Source organism: Heptranchias perlo, chromosome 17 (assembly GCF_035084215.1).
Source record: "Heptranchias perlo isolate sHepPer1 chromosome 17, sHepPer1.hap1, whole genome shotgun sequence".
Lineage (NCBI taxonomy): Eukaryota > Metazoa > Chordata > Chondrichthyes > Hexanchiformes > Hexanchidae > Heptranchias > Heptranchias perlo.
The window spans coordinates 25,194,391-25,220,701 of record NC_090341.1 but is presented as its reverse complement, the minus strand read 5'-3'; the positions used below and the strand labels follow the sequence as shown (position 1 = coordinate 25,220,701).

The window sequence follows — 26,311 nt, the reverse complement described above, 5'->3', positions numbered from 1 at the left end:
CACAAAACTTGGAAGTGTAGTAAACAATGAGGAGGATCATAATAGACTTCAAGAGAACACAGACAGGCTGGTGGAATGAACGGACACATGGCAAATGAAACTTAACACAGAGAAGTGCGAAATGATACATTTTGACAGGAAGAACGAGGAGAGATAATATAAATTAAATGGTACAATTCTAAAGGGGGTGCAGGAACAGAGAGACCTGGGGGTATGTGTGCACAAATCTTTGAAGGTGGCAGGGCAGGTTGAGAAAGTGGTTAAAAAAGCCTATGGGATCCTGGGCTTTATAAATAGAGGCATAGAGTACAAACGCAAGAAGGTAATGTTGAACCCTTATAAAACACTGGTTCGACTACAACTGGAGTATTGTGTCCAATTCTGGGCACCGCACTTTAGGAAGGATGTGAAGACCTTAGAGAGGGTGCAGAAAATACTTACTAGAATGGTTCCAGGGATGAGGGACTTCAGTTACATAAATAGACTGGAGAAGCTGGGGTTGTTCTCCTTAGAGCAGAGAAGGTTGAGAGGAGATTTGATAGAGGTATTCAAAATCATGAAGGGTTTAGATAAAGTAAATAAAGAGAAACTGTTCCCATTGGCGGGAGGGTCAAGAACCAGAGGACACAGATTTAAGGTGATTGGCAAAAGAACCAAAGGTGACATGAGGAAAAACTTTTTTATGCAGTAAGTAGTTATGATCGGCAATGCGCTGGTGGTGGAAGCAGATTCAATCATAGCTTTCAAAAAGGAATTGGATAAATACTTGAAGGGAAAAAAAATTGCAGGGCTACGGGGAAAGAGTGGGGGAATGGGACTAACTGGATTGCTCTTACAAAGAGTTGGCATGGGCTTGATGGGCCGAATGGCCTCCTTTTGTGCTGTAACCACTCTCATTCTATGATTCCTGCATGCTCAAAGCTCTGCTTCCCCTGCGGCTATTTCTTAATGTCTGCAGAGCGTCAACAGCAACATCTGCTTTCTCACATCATTAAAGAGCAGTGTGAGGTTGAGGTTGACTCACACTGCTTGGCTTTAATACGCTTGGGGAGTCAGATTGAGACTGACTCCCAAGTTTTACTGCCACTTTTGCATTGACATGTACCCAAAACCACTTTGTATTTAGCATTCTCCCAGAAGCCAACTCACATCCTGTCCTGCTCTTGAAAACTTATGGGACCCTTGATTCCCTCAAGATACGTTACTTTTTTTGCTGAATAAAAAGGAGGGTATTATCTGTAGCTGCACAAAAGGTGATGAGAGTGCAGTCAATGGGAAGTGTATTCAGGGAAAGGTCATACAACTAGTAAATTGGGTCTGCCACAGCAGCTGGTGCACATGCCATTGTTGAATTGGACATAGACGCACGGCACAAGCGTACAGGGCTGATTTTCATCTCTTCTCTATGCCTGTATTTTTGGGTTCAGGTGATTACCATAGGCCTGAGGTGGCTGAGTGTAGAAATGCCTCTTGACAGGGGCTCATGCCTGGTTTCAGGAGAGAAGAGGCCTTCAGCAATGGTAATCAGCAGTCAAAAGGCTTGCACCTCCTGTGTCCACCCTGCTGGTGATGTGGAAGGAAAATGTTTACCCTAATGGCTGGCTCTGAAAGTTTGCACCTAAGCCCTACTCAGATCCTCTGATCTAAGAGGGCTGGGTACAAGTAGTAAGATGCACCATCAGAGACCCAGGAAAATAAGATGGGAGGCACTGTGGTATTGCTACTGACTCATTAGCACGGGATTACCATTCTTGTGCCTGCTCACTGAGCAAGTGCTTCTCCATCCCTTTTCCCCTGTTTTGTGCCTGGAGGATAAGCCTTTCCTTGGTGCAAAGCAGACAAAATCTGTTACCTTAGTGATGGTTTGCTGAACTGCATACTGGCTGATGTCCTGTCGGTATCTGGAAGCACCCAGTAGCATGGAAGTTGAGTTGCCACGGTTACATTCATTTTCATCGAGAGTGCTGTTGGATTGTTGCTGTTTAGCTGTGACTGGTTCCAGGAGTTAACGCACTGTTACTCATTGAGGACCATGTAGGTGGCACATCGGTGGTATTCATACTGCATCAGTGGTAGGAGGTCCTGTAAGTCCTTCTCTTATGGCCTGGATCCTCTCGGGCCATTGTATCCTCTTGTTGCTGCTCCCCCTCCTCCAAATGATAGAAGCAGACTATTTCCAGTGATTGAAAGGTCTAGAACAAGGGGACATAGATATAAGATTAAATATAAGAGATTTAGGACAGCGAGCAGGAGAAGCTTTTTAACACAGAGAACTGTGAGGCTGTGGAATACACTACCAGAATTAGTGATTGAAGCAGAGACCATGTCAAAATTTAAGAAAATGTTGGATGGGTGATTCCAAGAAAAGGGAACAAATGGAATATGGAAACAGAACAGGCACTTGGGATTAGGACTACTATTTGCATGGAAGATAAATACCAACACTAACTGGTTGGGCTGAATGGCCTGTTTCCATGTTGTAATTTCTATGCAATTCTATGTAAAATGTTTAGCTTCAACAAAGTTGATATGACACCTATGCTGTATAGATCACTGAAGACTTCTGCTTTGAGCAGCAACTCCGGCTATGCTCACCTCTGTCAATTCCCTTCAGTGCTTTTGTGCCAGTTTTAAATGGGAGAAATAAATGCAATGTATGAACATCACTGGGTCTGTGCATTAACGTGCTTTAGAAATACTTATAACCAGAGCAGATTTAGGAATGTGGGCAGTAGTTAATGCCAAATCATAAAATTATTATCCCATAATGCCCAATTAGCAAATATGCTAGTTCTAATGCACAGAGCAAATTAAATTCCTTAGAGAGCAGGCCATATTCCTGCTAACAACAGGAATAGTTTAAAGATAATTGCTTAGGACTGGCAGTTTTTGAACTGGTTTGTACCAAAAAGGTTCAGCACCCCAGTAACAAAGACAGTGGCAAAGACACAGCAAAATCTACTTGGTTCCTAAAACACAATTCACAGTACAGTACCCGTTTGTAATTCTCTCTTTGTTCAGTAATGTAAGAATTAAGTGACTATTATTCTCAAGTCATTATAAGTTACCAATCAGGAGTGAATTTTGTTGAAGCAAGACAGGTTTCAATTCACTGAGATCCTGCAACAGTCTAAAAACAGAAATGGTAGCGCACTTTGTCACCTGGCAACCAGGGACCTTGTTTTAACATTGTTACATTTGGCTGCTAAACCTGGGGTACAGCAATGGTTAATGTAAGTTTGGCAAATAGTTGCAGATCTATGTCAGAGTGAGAAGGGAAAAGTTAACTGAAGTATTTCTACTAAACTTATAACCTTTAATAGAGGCAATTCTTTGAGTGGAGAATGTAGATTTTAAAACTTTTTCATGCACTCAGAACTGCTTAACTAATGACTTGCAGTTCTATTGAGCACAAGGGAGCCTTACAGTAAAAGAAATCTAAAAGCAAAGCCATTCCATATGTGGAGCCACTGTGGTGGTTCCTGATTACTAATTGCTTTTTGTCCAGTTCATATAATTATCATGTATAAAGTTAAAATGCTGCCTAGTAATATTCTGTAACATTTCCTACAGAGCTCTCTGATTTTCTACAATCGTGTAAGCTCTATTTAGGATAATGGCATAAATTTTTATAAAACTTCCAAGTACAGCTTTATCAAAATTTATGCTATGGAACAGGCATGTTTAGGTCTCAATGTGCAGTCATGAATATAGGTTATGATAGGTTAATAAACATTTGTGGTAATTTACTTATTTGCTTAACAGGAACCTATATCTAGAATCATAGAATGATACAGCACAGGAGGAGGCCATTTGGCCCATCGTGCCTGTGCCAGTTCTTTGAAAGGGTTGACCAATTGGTCCTATTCCCCTTCTCTTTCCCCATAGCCCTGCAAATTTTTCCACTTCAGGTATTTATCCAATTTCCTTTTGAAAGTTATTATTGAATCTGTTTCCACCACCCTTTCAGGCAGTGCATTCCAGATCATAACAACTCGCTGTGTAAAAAATGTTTTCCTCATGTCGTCTCTGGGTTCTTTTCCCAATTACCTTAAATCTGTGTCCTCTGGCTATGGACCCTTCTGCCACTGGAAACAATTTCTCCTTATTTACGCTATCAAAACCATTCATGACTTTGAACACCTCTATCAAATCTCCCTTTAACCTTCTCTCCTTGAAGGAGAACAACCCCAGATTCTCTGGTCTCTCCATGTAACTTAAGTCTTTCATCCCTGGTACCATTCTAATAAATCTCCTCAGCACCCCCTCTAAGGCCTTGACATCCTTCCTAAAGTGTGGTACCCAGAATTGGACACAATACTCCAGCTGAGACCTAACCAGTGGTTTAGCTTAACTTCTTTCCTTTTTTACTCTATGTGTCTATTTATAAAGCCAAGGATCCTTTATTCATTTTTAACAGCCTTCTCAACTTGTCCAGACCCCCAGGAATCTCTGTTCCTGCTTTCCCTTTAAAATTGAACCATTTAGTTTATATTGCCTCTCCTCATTCTTCCTACCCAAATGTATCATTTCACACTTCTCTGCATTAAATTTCATCTGCCATGTGTCTGCCCCTTTCACCAGCCAGTCTGTCTATGTCCTCCTGAAATCTATTACTATCCTCCTCACTTTTACTACATTTCCGAGTTTCGTGTCTTCTGCGAACTTTGAAATTATGCCTTGCATACCCAAGTCCAGGTCATTAATGTATATCAAAAAGAGCAGTAATCCCAACACCAACCCCTGGGGGTATATCTCTGCAGTCTTCCCTCCAGTCTGAAAAACAACTATTCACCGCTACTCTCTGCTTTCTGTCCCTTAGTCAATTTCGAATCCATGCAACAACTGCCCCATTAATCCCATGGGCTTCAATTTTTCTAACATGTTTATTATTTGGTACTTTATCAAACGCCTTTTGAAAGTCCATATACACAACATCAACTGCACTGCCCTCATCAACCATCTCCACTATTTCATCAAAGAACTCAATCAAGTTAGTCAAACATGATTTGCCTTTAACAAATCTGTGCTGGCTTGCATTTATTGTATTAATTGATCTTCCAATTCCTGGGCTGATGAACGAGGCAGACTTGATTCACTTTCAACAAGAGATAAAATACCTTGGGGAACAATGGTCTTTTACAGACGTTCAGTCTTGAACATAAAAGGTACTTGAATTACAGGGATATTTGAAAGTACAGTGTCCAGTCCATGATGAATATTGTAAGCTTAGTATTACAAGATGGAGACTATTAAGTGTACTGACAGTAAAATAATCTGTGTTAGAACTGCCAGGATGAACATGGGGGAATAATTTTCACAGTCAGTAGTTGTAAATTTATGAAATATGTCCTGCTGTGAGTAGTTTGAAGTGGAACGTTGACTTGGTATTCTGTGGCAACTCTACAATTCTACAATTCTTACTCTACAATGCCAAAGACAAGACTATTAAAAGTACTTGCGGAAACAATTGCTTAAGAAAGGGTTAAGAATCTATATATTTTTCTTGTGTGGTACAATTTGAGAAAATAACAGCCTTTTTCTAAATCCTTATTAGTGTAAAAGCCAGACTTTCTCTAGATAATACTGTAGCAAATGTTTAAAACCTCAGGGTGGTCCAGGAAATCAACCAAAAAGTTAAAGAAGAATTATGCTTGCCAGAAAAATGTACAAATAGTGTTATTGTACGAATGGCAACTCTGCCATTGTAAATGCATCTTGAGACCCTATTTGCTGCTATTGCGGACAGCCCTCTATAACTGAATATTAATTATTTTTTCAGAGATACCTTCAAGATGAACTGCTTTAAGTTAATATTATGATGATACTTTTTCAAAGTGACTATTACAATTTTATGAAAATTTGAACATGCACCTCTTTCAGAAGAAAATGCGGCTATTACTTGAAACTGACTGAAAGGGAGTGACTGAGCAGGAGAGAAACACGGTGAATGTAAAACAGTTTCCCTGGCTGTGTCCCGTAGTAATGTGCCAAAACTCATTGATTGCTTCTGTTGTAAAGTGCAGCCTCCTTAAAGGCCACGGAAAACTTTAGGCCACCGTAGAGCCTGAAAAAGTAGTTGAAGCTTCGGCAGAGCAAGCTCTGACTACTTTTAACCAGTTTCGTGAAAGGGTCCGGAAATGGGCGCAGAAGCTTATTTCAATATTAAAATGAAGTCTGTGCTCATTTCAGGCGGCAGCGATTGCTGCCTAAAAAATGTCCTGTCCAATTTAGCAGTGGCCTGGATACATGTGCAAATCAGATGCAGTCCTTCTCAATGCCAACTTTGTTATTGTTGTACCTATTTTATGCTGTAAAGTGGGTGCAACGATGTTGAATTTCTACCCCATTGTTCTAGAAAACTGACCCATGTGCATTATATAAATTTATTGTCTTTGCTACTTGAGCTGTTCTACTTCTCTCAGTCTGTGAAAATTGAAATCTCCCATTATAACCACATTGTATCTGCTACATAGGAACATAGGAACAGGATTAGGCCATTCAGCCCCTTGAGCCTGTTCCGCCATTAAGTGAGATCACGGCTAATCTGTATCCTAACTTCATTTACCCGCCATGGCTCCATATCTCTTAATACCCTTGGCTAGCAAAAATCTATTGATCTCAGATTTAAAATTATTAACTGAGCTAGCATCTACTGCTTTTTTTTGGGAGAGAATTCCACACTTTTACCACCCTTTGCGTGAAGAAGTGTTTCCTAACTTCTCTCCTGAATGGCCTGGCTCAGATTTTAAGGTTGTGTCCCCTTGTCCTAGACTTTCCTCACCAGTGGAAAAAGTTTCTCTCTATCTTCCCTATCAATTTCTTTTAAAATCCTAAAAACCTCTATCAAATCACACCTTAAACTTCTATATTCCAAAGAATACAAGCCTAGTTTATGTAATCTCTCCTCATAATTTAACCTTTGGAGCTCTGGTAACTTCTGGTGAATCTGCGCTGCACTCGTTCTAAGGCCAATATATCCTTTCTAAGATGCGGTGCCCAGAACTGTATACAGTACAGATGTGGTCTAACCAAGGCTTTGTGTAACTGTAACAAAACTCCCCCTCTTTTTATTCTAGCCCTCTAGGTATAAAGACTAACATTCCATTATCCTTTTTGATTATTTTTTGTACCTGACCACTACATTTTATTGATCTGTGTACATGGACCCCTAAACCTCTTTAGACTTCCACTGTTCCTAGCTTTTCACCATTTAAAAAATACTCAGATCGATCCTTTTTTGGTCCGAAATTGATGACCTCACACTCACCTGTGTTGAAATTCATCTGCCAAATTTTTGCCCACTCACTTAATCTATCAACGTCTCTTTGTAATTTTATGCTCCCGTCGACACTACTTACTACGCCACCAATCCTTATGTCATCGGCAAACTTGGATAAGTGGCTCTCTATTGTGTTATCTAAGTCATTAATAAATCAACTAAATAGTTGATGCCTCAACACAGATCCTTTTGGGACACCATGAGTTATTTCCTTCCAATTTGAGTACATACCCGTTATCCCTACTTTCTATCTTCTACCGCAGAGCCAATCTCCTAAAAAGGTCAATAATTTGCCTTCAATTCCATGAGCTTTAATTTTAGCTAACAGTTTCTTATGTGGAATCTTATTGAATGCCTTCTGGAAGTCCATATAAACTACATCCATAGACATTCCCCTGTCTACTGCTTTAATTATGTCCTCAAAAAATTTAATTAAGTTCGTTAGACATGACCTACCCATTACAAATCCATGTCAGCTCCAATCAGCTCAAATTTCTCTAAGTGCTCAGTCACTCTATCCTTAATTATAGATTCCAATAACTTCCCCACAACTAACAGGTCTATAATTTTGTGGTTTTTCTCTCTCTCCTTTGTTAAATAATGGAGTTACATTTGCAATTTTCCTACCTAAAGGGACAATTCCTGAATCGAGAGAGCTTTGTAAGCAACTGCAATTTCCTTATCTACTTACTTTGAAACTCTGGGGTGGAAACCATCAGGTCCTGGGGATTTGTCAGTCTTTACTGCCATTATTTTTTCTAATACTGTTTTCTTGCTTACTTTAGTGAGTTCCAGTCCTTGATTCATTATTAGTTTCCCTGGAATGTCAGGTATCCTCTTCCTCTACTGTGAAGACTGACACAAAGTAATTATTCAACAAATCTGCCATTTCCTTATTTTCATTTGCAATATTACCCACATTTATTTTTAAAGGGCACACATTACCTGTGACTACCATTTTTTTTCTAATATAATTGTAAAAACTTTTTGTGTTAATCTTGATATCCCCCACAAGTTTCTTTTTGTGTTGCCTTTTTGCAGGTCTTACTATTTTTTTGTCTTCCTTTGCTGTCCTTTATATCTCTCCCAGTTCCCGGGATCTACACCAGTCTTTGCACTTTTGTATGCTCTTTCCTTTAGTTTTATTTTGTTGACCTCTTTTGTCGACCATGGCTGTTTATTTGGTAAGTAGAGCTCTTGCCCCTTAGGGTTATATACTGGTCCTGTATTATGCTAACTTCTTTTTTGAACACCTCCAACTGTTCATCTGTAGTTTTACCTGATAACAATTTTGACCAGTTTGCTGTCATCAATCTCTGTCTCATATTGTTAAAGTTAGCCTTACCAAAATCTAGAATCTTAGAAACTGTGTTACGTTTCTCCTGTTCAAACCTGACATTGAATTTGATCATATTATGATTGCTGTTAGATAAATGTTCCCTTATTGTTAGACTATTAACTAAATCTGGCTCATTACTCATTACTAAATCTAGTATGGCCTGCCCCCTTGTTGGTTCTAGAACATATTGCTCCAGAAAACTATCTTGAATGCACTCAAGATATTAATTACCTTTCTGATTTGAGCTACTCTGCTCTTCCCAATCTATATGAAAATTAACGTCTCCACATGCTTCCGTGATCTCTGTATTTATAAATCCCCCCACTACATCACTACCATCAGGAAGTCTGTATTCTGTAGACTCCTACCAGAGTCTTGCATCCTTTGCTGCTCCTTAATTCTACCTAAAGTGTTTCTACTACCTGATCACCCTGACTGAAATTCCTTCTTTCTACTGCTGTAATACTGTCATTTATCAGTGTTGCTACTCCTTCTCCTTTTCCAATTTTCCTGTCCTTTCTGAAGATCATATGGTCTGGAACATTTAGCTCTTAATCATGCCCAGCTCTCTGTAATGGCTGCTACATCGTACCCTTTAAGCTGAATTTGTGCTTCTTACTCACTTGTTTTATTTCTTACGCTACATGTATTTGTGTACAGAACTCTTATTTGGCTAACTGTCCCCGCCCTGTCCATATGTCCTGCTAGTCTTTATCTCACATTGTGGATGTCTCCCAAACCTTTGCAACATTTTATGGTTATCCCTATAAGTAGCACTCCTCCCGACCTGTAATGCCCATGATTTGTCAGTGGGTTGAGGAAGTAGCTGTGGCAGCATTGATCGACATTCTAGTGGGAGGTCCAGACGTCTAAATCAAGGACAGCCCGAAAATCTGAAAGGGTCCCCAACCAAAGTTTTTTTCTTTATTGTCATCTGGAATCATCTGATTTCTAAAACTAAGTGATGGAAAAGGTTGTATTTTGTTGCATATTCCTGGTTATCTGTCATAACAATGTTCATCAAATCATGTACCAATTGATAATTGTAGACATTTGGATAGATTTCCATTCTAGTTTCATCTAGAAAGTGATAAATAGTCAAGGAGCTTTGTTAGTTACCTGTATCAAACATAACCAGGTAATTGAATGAACTACACATCCCAAAATTACATTTAAAGGACAACAAATTGTAACTTGAAGCATAAATTCTTTCTGTACAGTAGAACATGAAGATTTTTTTCTCATTCTTAATTCACTATAAATTGGGAAGGAGAGATGATAGTGATTCAGATTTTGAAGATGGTCATAATTTGGTACTTCCTTCATGGACTATTGCATCAAAATAGGCTTGCCCAGAAGTTGAATTAACATGAAATAATTACCATCTTGGGTTGTTGCCACTTTAACTGTCTAAAGTTAGACGATGGCAAGACAGGGAGACAAACATTTATAAAACAGAATAAAAGCTAGCTAACTAGACGCTTTCCTTACTTGCAAAGGCTATCTTAATCAGCTTTATTTCCAAATTTTTGTCTTCAAAATTGCCAGATATAGTGGGGGTAATTTTGAGCAGTAAACTGATATTGAAATCAATAGAAATGAAATATGGCAGGGTTCTATATACAGGTGAGCGATCTGTTCCGCAAGGTTACCACCCTGGAAAAGTGCCCCTATTCTGTTGCTGAGGTGGATCAGATCTTGTTTTCTCAATAGATTTGTCTTTAATAATATTAGAATGATGGCGTATGCTTTGATTCACTATAGTATTGTGGTGTATTATGATTTCTGTTGAAATCAGGCCCAACTTTCCAATTATGGACGCTTGTCAGGAAAGACTTCCTGCCAGGAGCATGAAGTTGGAAAATGATCTTTTATATGTTCAGACAACAAGTATCATTATTTGTATACAAAGCAACAATATAGCAAATGCTTACACTATGGGTGGGATTTTAACTGCCATAGGATTTATGACAGGAAACTGCTAGTTTCAGATGGATTCCTCCCTACTCGCGGCAGAATGAGATCACGGTGATTTTAGCCACCAGGATTCATTAACATGCCGCCAGCTGACATCCTGCCTGGAACAAGCGGGAAGTGGCTGCCGACCAGCGGAAATTTGGGCAGACCTTGGCCACCCGCTGGCACTCAGGTAAGTGTGGGGACCGTGGTTCCGGAGGGGGGTGGGGCTCATGGTATGGAAGGGGTGGCTATCTGGGGCTGGGGAGGCCCAAACTTTCCTTGCGGGGCCTGAAGGAGCGCTCCGCTCCTCCTGCCCCACAAAGGAAAGTAATGCATTTATCTTCTACTTCTCACTTGACTTTACCTGACAGGAAAGCTGCAGTGGTTTCCCCACTCAGGTCAGAGTTAAAATTGTAGTCAGGGCCCGATAACATCATCACACTCCAATCTGCATATTTAAAGAAGGACCCTGCCGGCTTCAGGTGCATGCCTTTGCCGCCTGCTCAGGTAGCAGTTAAAAATTGAAGACGGCGGGATCGAGGTGAGACATTGGTAGGTAAGTCACCTGCTTGACTTTAGCTGCCTAATCTGGTTTCCGCCAGGCGGGTAGGGTTAAAATTGATGCTATGTTTTGATATTTGTTGAATTTTGATAGAAACACAACCGGTTTGGCAAGAAATGTTATGCAGGCTAGGACTGTTATACACCCAGGTCAGGATTAATTTAGACTGCTCATAAGAAGATGTAATGTTTGTTCCTCAGTCCGTTCCACTGTTCATCTTGCAAATGATTCTCAATGGGCCAGAATTCACAGTGAGCGGCCAATGAACGGCGCCTGCCATTTGTTAGATTTGCCCTTGTCCAAATACTCTCCATGAGCTTTTGCGCTGGAAGTTACTGTAAGTTAGAGTTCCAAATGGCGTGGCGCCCTCTACAGGGCATCTGGGACCTGTGTGAACAGGGCAATCAACTGTGTATCTCCTTAACCAGTCAGATTGAAGAATCGTTAATGAGCAGCGCAGAGTCTGAACCAGGAAGTGTAGGTTAGAATAATGAGTTCAATGTCAAATCAGGTACTGAAAGCAAAATAGAGAGAAAAGGAAAGATTGGATTAGGAGAGAGAGAAAAAAGGGACAGAAAGAAAAAGTAAAAAAAAAGTATTTAAATTAAAAAATAATCTCCAACAACAATTAAAAGCTGAAGGAATGAGTGCCAGAGAGGTTATTTGGCGGTAACTAAGACTTAACGAAGACTTGTCCTCATCCTATACTGCCCACCCAAGTATCACGACAAGTTTCTCACCGAGATATCTGCTTTCCTCCCTCAGCCTCTGCACCGAGCGACTTCTCATCCTCGGTGATTTCAACCTCCATCTCAACTCATCATGCTCTCTCTCCACTGAATTCACTGCCCTCCCTCCATATAAACTTCCCCACTTCACAGCCAACCCCCCCGACCTTGCCATCTCACGTGGAATCTCTATTCCCATCGTGTCAATCACGGATAAGGGCATCTCTGATCACTTCCTTGTATTCCTCTCCACCCACATCCCCCTTCCCCCTCCCAACCTCACTTCTTTCTGTGTCCACCGCTGGAAAAAACTCTTCCCAAAGTTACTTACAAATGCACTTTCAAATTCCCAACTGTCTAGCCTTTGGCCCTCCATTCACCATGATATCTTTGTAGCTACCAATCTGCTCAATCATACCCTCACCTCCACCTTTGATGCCCTTGTCCCCATTAAAACCATTACTCCCACTCACCCTGGTCATTCCCCCTGGTACGGCCCTCAACTCTGCTCCCTTAAGTCCAAGGGACACAGACTTGAAAGTTTATGGTGGACAGCTGGTTTAGCCAATCACCGCCAGATCTGGCTGGACCACATAAAGCACTATCAGGTCCTGCTCTCCTCAGCGAAAACTGCTCACTGTTCCAGGATGATCCTGGAATAGTGAGCGGTTTTGGCAGAGGAGAGGCGTTGGAGGAAGATAGTGTAGTCAACCGTGTCAAAGGCTGCAGCCAGGTTGAGAAGGATGAAGAAGGATAGTTTACCCCTGCCTCAGCTTATCTGCTGCTGAAACCCTCATCCGTGCCTTTGTTACCTCTAGACTCGACTATTCCAATATTCCCCTGGCCGGCCTCCCATCTTCCACCCTCCATAAGCTTGAGCTCATCCAAAGCTCTGCTGCCTGTATCCTAACTCGCACCAAGTCCCATTCATCCATCATCCCTGTGCTCGCTGACCTACATTGGTTCCCGGTCCAGCAACACCTCGATTTTAAAATTCTAATCCACGTTTTCAAATCCCTCCATTGCCTCGCCCCCTCCCTATCTCTGTAACCTCCTCCAGCCCTTCAACCCTCCAAGATCTCTACGCTCCACCAATTCTCGCTTCTTGCGCATCCCCGATTTTAATCGCTCCACCATTGGCGGCCGTGCCTTCAGCTACCTAGGCCCTAAACTCTGGAATTCCCTCCCTAAACCTCTCCACTTCTCTACCTCTCTCTCCTCCTTGAAGACATTCCTTAAAACCTACCTCTTTGACCAAGCTTTTGGTCACCTGTCCTAATATCTCCTTATATGGCTCGGTGTCAAATGCGATAACGCTCCTGTGAAGCGCCTTGGGAGTTATTACTACGTTAAAGGTGCTATATAAATGCAAGTTGTTGTTGTTGCTGCTATCACCTCATTAAAAGGGTGCTTAGATTGGAATGGATAAGCCCAAACTTTTTGTGGTGAGTTTAGTCCGTATCTCCCACATAAGTACAGGAACTTCAAGTTTTTCAATGTATTTGAATCATTTTTCGTGAAGTTGATGGAGGCGCAGTGCATCTCGGATAGCAACTTTCAGATTTTCATGTTTAACTGCGCATGTGTGCTTGCCGGAAGTTGCTGTCCAATTTGTGCATAAATAACGGTGAGCACTGTTAGCCTCACCTTTATTTCCACAGTGAATTCTGGGCCATTATTTTGCTGTATAATTTTTTTTAAAAGAAACTATTACTATGTAAAAGAAGGTTGATATGCTTTGGTCTGATGAAAGTTATCACACTGCAATGTAAAGAAGAAAATCAATGAACATTTTTTGTTTACTTTAATAATGGTCCAGAACTTACTTACCTTGGATGCCGCTCCATAATGGCGTCCATCCCAACTGCCATCGAATCCATCGCAACAAGTTTGCGAGTGCGTACATGCACATTAAAACCCGGATATCGCGAACTTGCTCTGATTGTTTCAACGGCGTTTTGGCAGTCCTGAATTAAAGGGCTGTTGACTGGAAGTCACCGGTTAACGGTTTTAGCTTAGTACGCAGAGGAAGAGTCAATTCTCTCTTAATTCTCAATTCGCTTTATTAACGTTATTAGATCATGTACATACCGCTTATACGTCTAGTTAGATATAGGCATGTAGTTTACAGCAGGTTATACTGGTTTATACTCAAACTAGGATTTAAACGCACACCCACTAGGTTTTCCTGATAACACTCCCTGAGTATTAGGCTTTAAACGCACACCCACTAGGTTTCTCTGACAACACTCCCAGAGTGGTCACAGAATAGAAAGGATATTATATTACCCGGAAAGGAGAGACACTGCTGGCCAGGCAATTCTCCCTCTTACTCCCGACGTCGTCTCCACGTCCCTGACGTAGTCTTTACGTCCCTGACGTAAGGTTCCCACTTCCACGAGGGTTAGTCTCCGGAGTCTCCCTCACAAACAAAGACACAAACACACACCAACAAAAACACACACACACACACACACACACACACACACACACTCTCTCTCTCTTGCTCACAAACAAACAAAGACACACACTGGGACCAAACCAGCAATTCTTCAGTTTTATTCCCCAAGTCTGTCTTTTCGAATGATGCTGTCTTCTCTGGTTGGCTCAAAGTTGCTGGAGTGATCGATGTCATCCCCTGATTGGCTCTGTTCCAAGGGCCTAGGTAGCATCACCGTTCCTTTGTCTCTCTAAGAAGCGAAACAAATTCAAACCGGTTCTGGCCAGTTCAGACCAGTGACTGAACTCCAGGTCACCTCAGTTCAAAAGGTCAGTGTCTTTGTTAGCACTTCGAATTAAACTCAATAGGTTTTTGCAGCCTCTGGCCAACAGGGCCAACCACGCCACAATCAATACAATCAAAGACAATCACCAAACAATCGGAAACTTACCCATCTGCCCAGCTGGGTCGAAGATACTTATGTCACGAGAGGGAACACTTGAAAATACCAGCCCTACACTACTTTCTAAAAGCATGGAGACTTATAATGACTGCAAAACAACAAAAAATTAAATTAAAAAAATGTGGAATGTGTAATTATTCCTATTTTAATATTTTTTGATCATTAAAAAAAGTATCAAAAAATAATTTTTAAAAAAACTTTTAATTTCTGTATGTTTCAGTACATTATAAATCATTTCCTTGCCATTTTATAAGGTATGTTATTATGTTAAATTTTTATTTAGACTAACATAGGGAATGTCACTCTCTTCCGCAAACGGCAATTGATACTAGCTCAATTGCTAAATTTAAATCTGAGATAGATAGCTTTTTGGCAACCAAAGGTATTAAGGGATATGGGTCAAAGGCAGGTATATGGAGTTAGATCACAGATCAGCCATGATCTTATCAAATGGCGGAGCAGGCACGAGGGGCTGAATGGCCTACTCCTGTTCCTATGTTCCTATAAATGAATATTACTTGCCCGCTTGTGGGCGGGGCTTCCATTCTCACAGTCTTTGCATGCGCACATGGCCTGCGCTGATCTCGGAGTGCACCAATGGAGAAGATTTCAAAATTAAGCAAATGGACGTCATGGCCGACGCAGTATGTTCATATTTTTTATCCACAGGATGTGCTGAGAGCCTTGCCATGCCAACTGGAGCAAGTTCCGGCCCAATATATATCGTACGTCTAATTAAAGAATTTTTTACAATGGTAATCACAATTAGACTACCGTGCTTCTCATCAATGGAATCAGTGTGCCACATATTGTCAGTAATAAAAAGCACATGGAAGCATTAAAAATAATTGGCTTAATTTACCTATGAAGCAACAGTTTCATGAGCCATCACACCTGCGAGCATTTATTCATTCAGTATAGCAATTAGACATCCTTGTTAAATTTCAGCAGCAGCAATGGTTTGACATTTTCTTATGTTTAAATTTATCTAATTTAGAGTGTCTGTAACAAAGTTGAGATGCTTTCCTCACCTCACAGAAGTGGGGTGGTTTGGGTAGGAGGGAAGACAGGAAGGCAAGTCAATACAACTTGCTTTTGGGCATCTTCTATTGCTTGGCTCAAAAGTAAAATTGGCAGAGGCAAGAAAGGCAGGAAGAAATAAGAGAAAAACAAAGAGAAACAGAAAGTTTTATGGGAGAGAAGCAAAAGGAGTTAATGGGAATGAAACGAAAAGAGATGAGAAAAGGCATGAACCAATCACCAAGTGGTCAGGCTGTAGGGCTGGAAATTTCTGCTTCACTGCTCTTGACACACTTGGAGAGCAGATGTTGAGGAATTCTATTTAAAGGATAAAAAATCATAGGTTGGGGATGTGCAATTTCATAATATGTATTCTTGGTGTTGGCTAGGAATCCTCACTTTGTTATGCACATGATGCAACTGTATTTCTGGTCAAGCAATCATTATTCCGCCTGTTGATGCCATTTAACAAATGGAGGCTAGGGCTCTATCCCTGAGAGGGAGCATTTTAACAATCAATTCCAACCAGCTAGAAATCCATAATCTCTTCCTTTCAGCTCTCCCATAATCTTCTCCAGGATCTCCTCTGCACATTGCATGCCAGATATAGAGGCCAAAACTGGACATAATACTCCAAGTCAGATCAGCCATGATCTCATTGAATGGCGGAACAGGCTTGAGGGGCTGAATGGCCTACTCCTGTTCCTATGTAAGTACAGTTATACCAAAGCCTTGTACAGCCTAAGTGTAGTTCTGTTAGTTTTATATTGTATTATTCTGTTCCAACAACAACAACTTGCATTTATATAGTGCCTTTAACAAAGTAAAATGTCCCAGGGCGCTTCACAGGAGTGTTATCAAACAACATTTAACACTGAGCCACATAAGGAGATAGTAGGACAGGTGAAGAGGTAGGTTTTAAGGAGCGTCTTAAAAGAGGAGAGAGAGGTAGAGAGGCGGAGAGGTTTAGGGAGGAAATTCCAGAGCTTAGGGCCTAGGCAGCTGTAGGCACGGCCGCCAATGGTGGAGCGATTAAAATCGGGAATGCACAAGAGGCCAGAATTAGAGGAGCGCAGAGATCTTGGAGGATTGTAGGGCTGGAGGAGGTTACAGAGGTAGGGAGGGGCGAGACCATGGAGGGATTTGAAAACATGGATGAGAATTTTAAAATCGAGGCGTTCCCGGACCGGGAGCCAATGTAGGCCAGCGAGCACAGCAGTCATTGGTGAACGGGACTTGGTACGAGTTAGGATACAGGCAGCAGAGTTTTGAATGAGCTCAAGTTTATGGAGGGTGGAAGATGGGAGGCCAGCCAGGAGAGCAATGGAATAGTTGAGTCTTGAGGTATGGATAAGGGTTTCAGCAGCAGATGAGCTGAGGCAGGGGCGGAGAACGGTGATGATACGCAGGTGGAAGTAGGCAGTCTTGATGATGGAGCAGATATGTGGTTGGAAGTTCATCTCAGGGTGAAATAGGATGCTGAGGTTGCTTATGGTCTTGTTCAGCTTCAGACAGTGGCCGGGGAAAGGGATGGAGTCGATGGCTAGAGAACGGAGTTTGTGGTGGGGACCAAAGACAGTGGCTTCGCTCTTCCCAATATTTAGTTGGAGAAAATTTTTGCTCACCCAATACTGGATGTCGGACAAGCAGTGTGACAAATGAGAGACTGTGGAGGAGTCAAAAGAGGTGGTGGTGAGTTAAAGCTGGGTGCCATCGGCATACATGTGGAACCTGACGTTGTGTTTTCGGATGATGTTGCCAAGGGGTCGCAGGTAGATGAGAAATAGGACAATACAACCTAAAACCTTATTTGCCTTCCCAATGGTCTTGTCACATTGCTTGTGGATCTTTAATGATTTATCAACTATGATTTATGGCACTTAAAAAACATTATTGGGTATATCAGCCTAGTGATTATGGTACCGGGCTAGAAACCCATAACTCATGAGTTCAAATCCCACCAGTTGTGAAATTGAATTTAATAAATCTAGTAATCTGTGGGCTAGTGACAGAAAAATAATCATGAAAGCTGTTGATTGTTGTAAAAACCCAACTGGTTCACCAATGCCCTTCAGGGAAGAGAACCTGCCACCCATGCCAGTCTGGTCACAATATGTGATTGACTCTTAATGCCCTCTTAAGTGGTCTCACAAGCTAGTCAGTTGTAAAACAACTGCTACAGAATAGAATCATAAGAGAAATGTCAGACAGATCTATCAGCAACAATCCAAGCATTGGATTAGGATAAGACTCAGGCAATCCCAGCTAAGGTCCTTCTCACCAACATCTGGGGGCTAGTGCTCAAGTTGGGAGAGCTATTCCACAGACTAGTCAAGCAACAGACTGACACATATATTGTACTCACAATCATATGTAACAGGCAACACCCCAGACTCCTCCATCACCATCCCTAGGTATGTTCTGTCCCAACAGAAGGATAGATACACCAAAAGTGGGGGGCACAGTAGTATATGGTCAGGTGTGTATGGCCCTGGGACTCCTTAACATTAATTCCAGTCCCCATGAAGTATCTTGACTTCAGGACAAACATGGGCAAGGAAACCTCCAGCTGATTAACACTTCCTGGACTCTATGCTTCAACTGATGTACTCCTCCATGTTGAACTTAAAAAGAGCGGGAAAGCAGAGCAGTTTAAAAAGAGCGCGGTGGCAGCAAAACCTGGCACAACAAACTTGGCTGCAAATAGTGACACCACTATTCCCAGCCAGAATGGAGATGGTCAGGTATTTTCCGTGTCAATCACATCTGGAGATTGTACTGCTGTAAGTTACTGGGATTGATTTTACGCACATAATTTGTATTATGTAACTATTCTCCACTCACTGCATTTTACTGGAGAAATAATCAATTTCTATTATGTAGCTATTCTCTACTCACTGGATTTTTCAGGTGAAAAATCCCTGCTTTTATCGGGAGACAGTGATGTAGTTTCGGTCATGAGTTCTGTTTGCTGTAGTTTGTAGAGACTCTTTTCAAATAGACTCGGTTTGCTGAATAAGTAGACTGTTTGCTGTAGTGCGCTGTTTAAATGGACTCTGAATGCTGGTTGCTGAGTAAATAGACTTTGTTTGCTGTAAAATAGACTTTTTGCTGTAAGTCCTGCCATAAGTCTCACCCCGCCTCCAACTCACTGACTGACTCAGTGGTTTCAATAGACACTTTGAACAAATTCAAGGAAAAATCTAAAAAAGTGATGTCATAGACAGAACAGAAGGAGGATGGTGGAGCTGGAGGAAATCAAGCTAAGTGTTTGATTTAAACTTCATCAAATTTGATCAACTTTAAATAAATAATCAGAGTAACTAGTTACTAATTAATTTGAAATCAAGCTAAATCCATCTACTGAATATAATCTGGACTTCAAGTGATTCTATTAGTTCTAGAAATAAACTACTGATAACAAATCGACAAATAAAGATTAGATGTTACAATGGAAGGAGGGCGAGGGGTGGTGGATGGATGAATGAAATGGGCCGAATGGTCTTCCTCATCCATAATAAGCTTGTGATCTTGTGATCTAGATATTTAATAATTTCATCTTTAATTGAAGATCCCCAAATTTTCCATACCACAGATATTAAAGTAATTGGCCTGCAATTACATAAATTAGCTTTGTCTCCCTTTTTGAAAATGTATATTACATTGTGTAGCTAGTCCTCAAGTACACATACACTCTCAATAGAACCCTGAAATATAAGTTCCAGCACCTCTGCTATTTTGTCTCTGACTTCCCTCAGAACGCCATCAGGTCCCAGCACTTTGTTCTCTTTTGGCTTAACTAAACTTCTCTAAGTTCAATGATCTCACCAGAATTGTCAAGGTATGAATGTTACTGCTCACCTCAACTACTCTCTCCTCACACCTGCACCACCTGCAGCCTCATTACTCACAATACACCATACACCCTTCCCCCGCTTCCACACTTCACTGAATCGCCCTCTCCTCCGGCTCACACACTCTGCATTTCCTACTCTTACCACACTTGCAACCCTCACTTCTCCAGACCTCAAATTTACCACACAAGATACAAACTATTAACCATGACAGACACATTCTCTGAACACCTCACAAGGATGTCACTGTCACACTTCTTCCTTGCAGGAGAAGGTCAAGTACAACTTGCAATAAGAGGCTGCGACTGGAGGAGGCTGAGCCTGACTGCATATCCTCTCCCCTGTGGAAGCAAACGTACTGGCCGTTACGGGCAGGGGGAGAGTCATGGCTGTCGCAAGTGGAAGCACCAGAGGAGATATTGTGCAGGGTTTCTTCACACCTTTTTCCCTTCTTACACACTCTGCATGACAAACTGCAGATGCTTTCACCAGCCAATTCTCTCTCCGCTCTCCCTTCACACTAAAAGCTAACCCTTGTCCCCCTCTTTCATTTCAGGTGATGAAAATGTGGATGCTCTTGTGCCACTTCAGGAAGAGGAGGCCAGCCTTCCTGACGATGCAGTGTTACTTGATCTGACCCTAGCAAACACCAGCTCCGAGATTGGTGCCATGCGTAGTTTAGAGGGTAGGTTAGAGGACGGTCTTCATGTGGAGAATCACTGGTCATAAGTCTGCAGGAGCCAGGGCAGGGGGATAGGACGCCACAGGTGCCAGCATGAGATCACACACTAGCTCTGTTTCAGACTTCAGATGCTGATTTCAATGGCCCAGACTATCAAAGAAGGCCACTCAGTCAGCTGGACCAGACTGGCCTGGCCTACGCTGAGATGCTGTTTGCAGCTTGGGCCTCAAGGCCCAGAGCTGCTCGAGGTTGCCCACCAAGGCTGTCTGAAGTGTCCTCTTTGATAGACCAGCTGCCTCCCACTTCCCAAGCTGTAGCCTCTGGGGATATGTTTTGTAGGATAGGTAAACAAGCACAGAAGACAGGCACTAAGGGGATACAAAAGGTTGATTTTTAGTTATCCCTGTTAAATAAATACAGATGGAATTGAGTTGTTGACTATTTTTTTTGTTCTGGATTTGGTGTTGGTGTTAATATTGATAGTGAAGTGAGGGCAAAAACCCATAAGGCTGGACTGAAGGAAGACATTTGGATGATGTTAGTAATGATGGTGGTGATGAGGATTGTGAGACAGTTGGTGTATTGGGGATGGGAGCGCTGGTTCACGCAATTAGGGGCGCTGGTGGTGGATGCTGTTCCTTTTTTAAAATTTGTTCATGGGATGTGGGCGTCACTGGCAAGGCCAGCATTTATTGCTCTTCTTCCTCTTCGTGCTGCCTTTCCACCTCTCCCTGCATTTCTTGCTGACCAGGTGGTGGTAAAGGCTGGTCCCTCAATTATGGCAAAGTTATGCAGCATGCAGCAGATGACCACAAATCTGAATAACCGCTCAATGCTGTACTGTAAAGCTCCTCCCGAATGGTCCAGGCAACGGAAGCATTGCTTGAGCATGCTGACTGTTTGCTCAGTGACCTTTCTGGTGGCAGCATGGCTCTTGTTGTAGGCTAGCTCTGTAGCTGTGCCTGGATTCTTGACAAGAGTAATGAGCCAAGTCTGAAGGGTATAGCCTTTGTCGTCCAGCCAGCCTGTGGCCTGCCGGCCTGGTTGGAAGAAAGGCGGCACAGAGAACTGGCGCAGGTAGAAAGAATCATGAGTGCTGCCGGGAAATTGGCCACAGATCTGCATGATAGAATCATAGATAGTTATGGCACAGAAGAAGGCCATTCAGCCCATTGTGTTGAAAAAGAGCTATCCAGCTTAATCCCACTTTTCAGCACTTGGTCCATAGCCCTGTAGGTTACAGCACTTCAAGTGCACATCCATGTACTTCTTAAATGAGTTGAGGGTTTCTGCCTCTACCACCCTTTCAGGCAGTGAGTTCCAGACTCCCACCACCCTCTGGGTGAAAAGATTTCTCCTCAGTTCCCCTCTAATCCTTCTACCAATTACTTTAAATCTATGCTCCCTGGTCACTGACCTCTCTGCTAAGGGAAATAGGTCCTGCCTATCCACTCTATCGAGGCCCCTCATAATTTTATACACCTCAATTAAATCACCCCTCAGCCGCCTCTGTTCCAATGAAAACAACCCCAGCCTATCCAATCTTTTCTCATAGCTAAAATTCTCCAGTCCTGGCAACATCCTTGAAAATCTCCTCTGTACCCTCTCTAGTGCAATCATATCCTTCCTGATGCTCTGCCTATGGTCGCAAACAAGCTGGATGTTGAGGGAGTGGAATTCATTTCTATTCAACAAGATGCCAGGCAGGTGATGGGGAGCATTCAAGGCAATGTGGATGAAGTCTATGGCACCTTGCACCCTGGAGAAGTCTACATCCCGGGCTAAGCCGAGTGCTCCCTCGTCCTTCTTTGCTCTGCCCATTGTGAGAGAGATGTCGCTTTTCCTCCTGGCATAGATAGTCTTGGTGACCTCCCTGATACAATGGTGATCAACAAATTGATGTCATCTGTTGCAGCCTGGAAGGAGCCAGTTGCATAAAAATTAAGGACTACCGTGACCTTGACAGCTGCAGGCTGTGCAGCACATGCCCTGGTTTGGGGCTCTAGCTGTGGCTGCAGCAGGTGACATAGCTCAGTGATAGCCTCCTTGGTAAAGCACAGGTGCCTCGGTGAAATTGAGGTATGAGAAGTGCTCCTTGAAGACCTGCTGTGAGTATGGCCTCCTGTGCAGTGTCCTCCTCCTCACTCTTCTCCCAGTTGCCTGTGTTCTCTCCTGTCTTCTTGGCTGCTACCTCTCCTCCTCCAGCCCCAAAGGCCGACCAGCAAGGACTGCAGTAAAATGGTTTTGAAGGCTGCCAAAAGTCCACTGCCAGCAAAAACTTTTTAACGGAAGACAGAAATCAGTTGTAGAAGTAAGAAAATAGGCCAAAAAAATGCCTGGAAGTTAACCAGCAGCCTAAAAAAACGAACCAGCAACTAACCTATATGGAGTGGATGAGCTCTTTAAAAAATCATGCTGCAGAAGAGTTCTTGTTGCCTGTTAGCATTACGAGTTGCTGAACGAATTTATCATGTGATGAGTCAGGCACTGGGGCAGAACAAATTCACAAAAGCGAATTTATTTACTTAAATATTTTAATAAGCATCCCTGGATACCTATGGATCAGCCCAATCCAATATGGCGCAGAAAGAGTGTGCGCCGCTGCATGCCTCACGCCACACGCCATATTGGATGCTAAGGCGCCCATTTTACGCCTGTAAAACGGGTGAGGTGCCAATGAATATCTGGGCCATAGGCTCTTGATGATAGCAGGGTTTCAACACAATTTCATACGTTGATTAGCTTAGTCAGAGGATTTTAACCTGTTGTTTAGAAATCATGTGCACTTGTCCCAATAAAAGAGCATTCAACTTCCGTACTTAGTATTCATTGATTGCTGTTGACATCAAACATCTTAAAAGTTGCATTAAGAATGTTGATTACTGGCCACGAACATTCCACAGGGTGGCGCTGTGAAAGAATTACAATCATGGAAATTAATAGCCCTCATACTAACAATCATTTCTTGGGGTTTGTCTAAAACTTATTAGAATTCTATTGAGTTAAACTTCTAATAATACTAACAAAGACCAAAAAAGATAATGACAAGTTATATGGGGAGGAAGAAAGTTATATATTTCAGTCCCATTATAAACAAACTGCATAGTTGCAGTATTATTGTTTTGGCACTCAGAAAACGTTGGAGAATTACATTTCCTGGCTCATCCACAGCAATCCAAATGTGAAATAAAACAGTAAATTTTATCCCACATTGCACAGATAAGTTCACTATGCCCCTCACTGTCTGGTAGTCTTTCCCCAAACCACTTTGCCTTGCTATCTGTCTTCCTGCCCTCAATAGCCTCTTAAAACCCATCTCTTTGAATGTGCCTTTGCTCACTTACCCTCTCCCTCCATTCTTTTTTCTGCTTGGTGTCCATCCCTCCCATTTTAAAGCACTTTGAAACATACAGGGTTATTTTAACTTAACCTGCCTGATCAAAAACTGACAGTCAATGCAAAATAAAATTGGGCGGGGTGTAAAACGGGCAGCCGATCCGATCCTGTCAGTTTCCCACCAGGTGGGTTGGGTTAAAATTACCCCCATTATTGGAGCGAACCTTTCGCTTAGTAGGAGCATTCCCGCCTCTGAGTCAGAAGGTGCAGGGTTTGAACCCCACTCCAGACTGTCCCGGCGAGTAGAGACCAGAGCTCTGGTTCTGAATTCTGGGTTGACATCCAGCGGGATACTCGTGTCTAGTGGCCGTGGGTGGCATCCCCTCTTTCATTGTATGGGTTGTGCAAGCCCATAAAACCCTCCCATCATATAGGTCTAATCACCCTATCAGCTGGTATTGAGATGGTTACGGCCAAGGAAGGAGTGTTCATGTCATGACCTGATAGACTTAATCAGCCTGTGAATCCTTCCATTACGTCACGCTGTTCTCCAAGAGAAGAGTGTGAAGATACAAAATCCTCCCACTATTTTACACAATGAGTGCTATATAAATGCCAGTTGTTGTTGATATTTTCTTACCTTTTTAAGTTGGCTTTGGTCTGTCTAGTTAACAATAGTTCTGACGAAAGGTCATCAGCCTGAAATGTTAACTCTGTTTCATTCTCCACAGATGCTGCCTGACCTGCTGAGTATTTCCAGCATTTTCTGTTTTTAATTAACAAGTTAATTTTTAATATTCAATACCTAAAAATCTGTCCAACAAACCTGAGAATTTTCTCTTTTTGAAATTGAGTTTAGTCTGATTTTTTAAAAACGTAACCTTCATAAATCTAGCTTGTTAATAACTTCATATGATTCAACCTGTTTTAACCTTTTAGATCTTACAGTTCCCATTAACAAACATCTTGTAAAATACTACTGGTGTTTTGTCAAATACTAATTTGTACTAATATAATCTTATCACTCTTTTAATGTCAGTGTAATCCAGAAGGGAAATGGAATATTGGCCTTTATTTCAGGGGGATGGAGTATAAAAGCAGGAAAGTCATGCTACAACTGTACAGGGTGCTGGTGAGACCACACCTGGAGTACTGCGTACAGTTTTGGTGCCCTTATTTAAGGAAGGACATACTTGTATTGGAGGCAGTTCAGAGAAGGTTCACTAGGTTGATTCCGGGTATGGAAGGGTTGTCTTATGAGAAAAGATTGAACAGGTTGGGTCTATACTCATTGGAGTTTAGAAGAATGAGAGGAGGTCTTATTGAAACATACAAGATTCTGAGGGGACTCGATAGGGAAGATGCTGAGAGGATGTTACCCCTCATGGGGGAATCTAAAACTCGGGGGCATAGTCTCAGAATAAGGGGTCGCCCGTTTAAGACGGAAATGAGGAGGAATTTCTTCTCCCAGAGGGTCGTGAATCTTGGAATTCTTTACCCCAAAAAGCTGTGGAGGCTGAGTCATTGAATACATTCAAGGCTGAGTTAGACAAATTTTTGATCAGTAAGGGAATCAAAGGATATGGGGAAAGGGTGGGAAAGTGGAGTTGAGGCAAAAATCAGATCAGCCATGATCTCATTAAATGGCGGAGCAGGCTGGAGGAGCTGAATGGCCTACTCCTGCTCTTATCTCTTAGGGTCTTATGGTATTATATGAATTTCAAAATGGGAATACTGACCAGCATTGTTTGAGCCCTAGAACTAATTTATAGTATTTTAGTCTCATCCCTTTTTTTTTCAGATATTAGTATTTTAATTATAGTCTTGTGAGAAATTTGGTTCTAACTTTTGTCTTTCTTGATGGGAATACAATAATTTACATCAATGGTTATTTTTGCCCTCATTTCCACTGACAAAAACAACACTGAGGTGTACAGCTAAAAATTGGCTTGGTGAAATGTAGTTATTATGTGGTTGTCTGATTAAAAGTCAAGATGCCATTTAAAATAGCACCATACACATTTTAACAGAGTGCAGAAATGGTCATACAATTGAAGAACAACATTTTATTTTTTGGTTGCTTTGTAACTGAGAACTAGCCAGGGAATAATGATAGATGGGCGGGGGCTGTCATAATTATGGGGTACCAAAAGAAACTCATGGAGTTGATGATGGCCTTACTTTCCATGTTTCCAGGATTTTATAAACAGAAAGTTTTTGAAAAAATTATATCTCCACCCTTTGATTTTTTTTGTCTTGATCTGTGCTATTCATCACCACAGAAGGGCGTATTGCTCTGCACTACAGTCTTTTTGCAAATCCCAGACTGGCCAGTAGGAAACATCAAAAGCCCAATGAGCGAAGGCTTGTCATCATTTTCTCAAACTCTCCCAATTGAAATTTGCTACCACTTACCATCATTCTGTCACTGAATCCTCGACAAAACCTTATTAGGGAACATCATACAGGTGGAGGGTCTGAAACAACAGAGTTGGGTCCATATCAGACACACAAAATAGATGCTGTTTCTCCCCACCCCCCCCAGCTTGCTGGAGGAGGATATAGGTTTGTTTCATCAGGCTATCAACAATGTCTGTGCCAGTGTACAGTCTGGTAACTGGCAGATGTACACTAAGTTGGCCATAT

The 26,311-nt window shown here is 42.0% G+C and overlaps 1 long non-coding RNA gene across 1 annotated transcript in view; it reads right to left on the bottom strand.

Moving 5' to 3' along the window:
- The window catches only part of LOC137334182 (uncharacterized), a 118,969-nt gene that overhangs the window by 4,158 nt on the left and 88,500 nt on the right, over positions 1–26,311 (bottom strand). The window contains exon 2 of the long non-coding RNA XR_010966090.1: positions 1,853–2,192. This is a non-coding gene — a long non-coding RNA (uncharacterized lncRNA). The remainder of the gene's footprint in view (positions 1–1,852; positions 2,193–26,311) is intronic.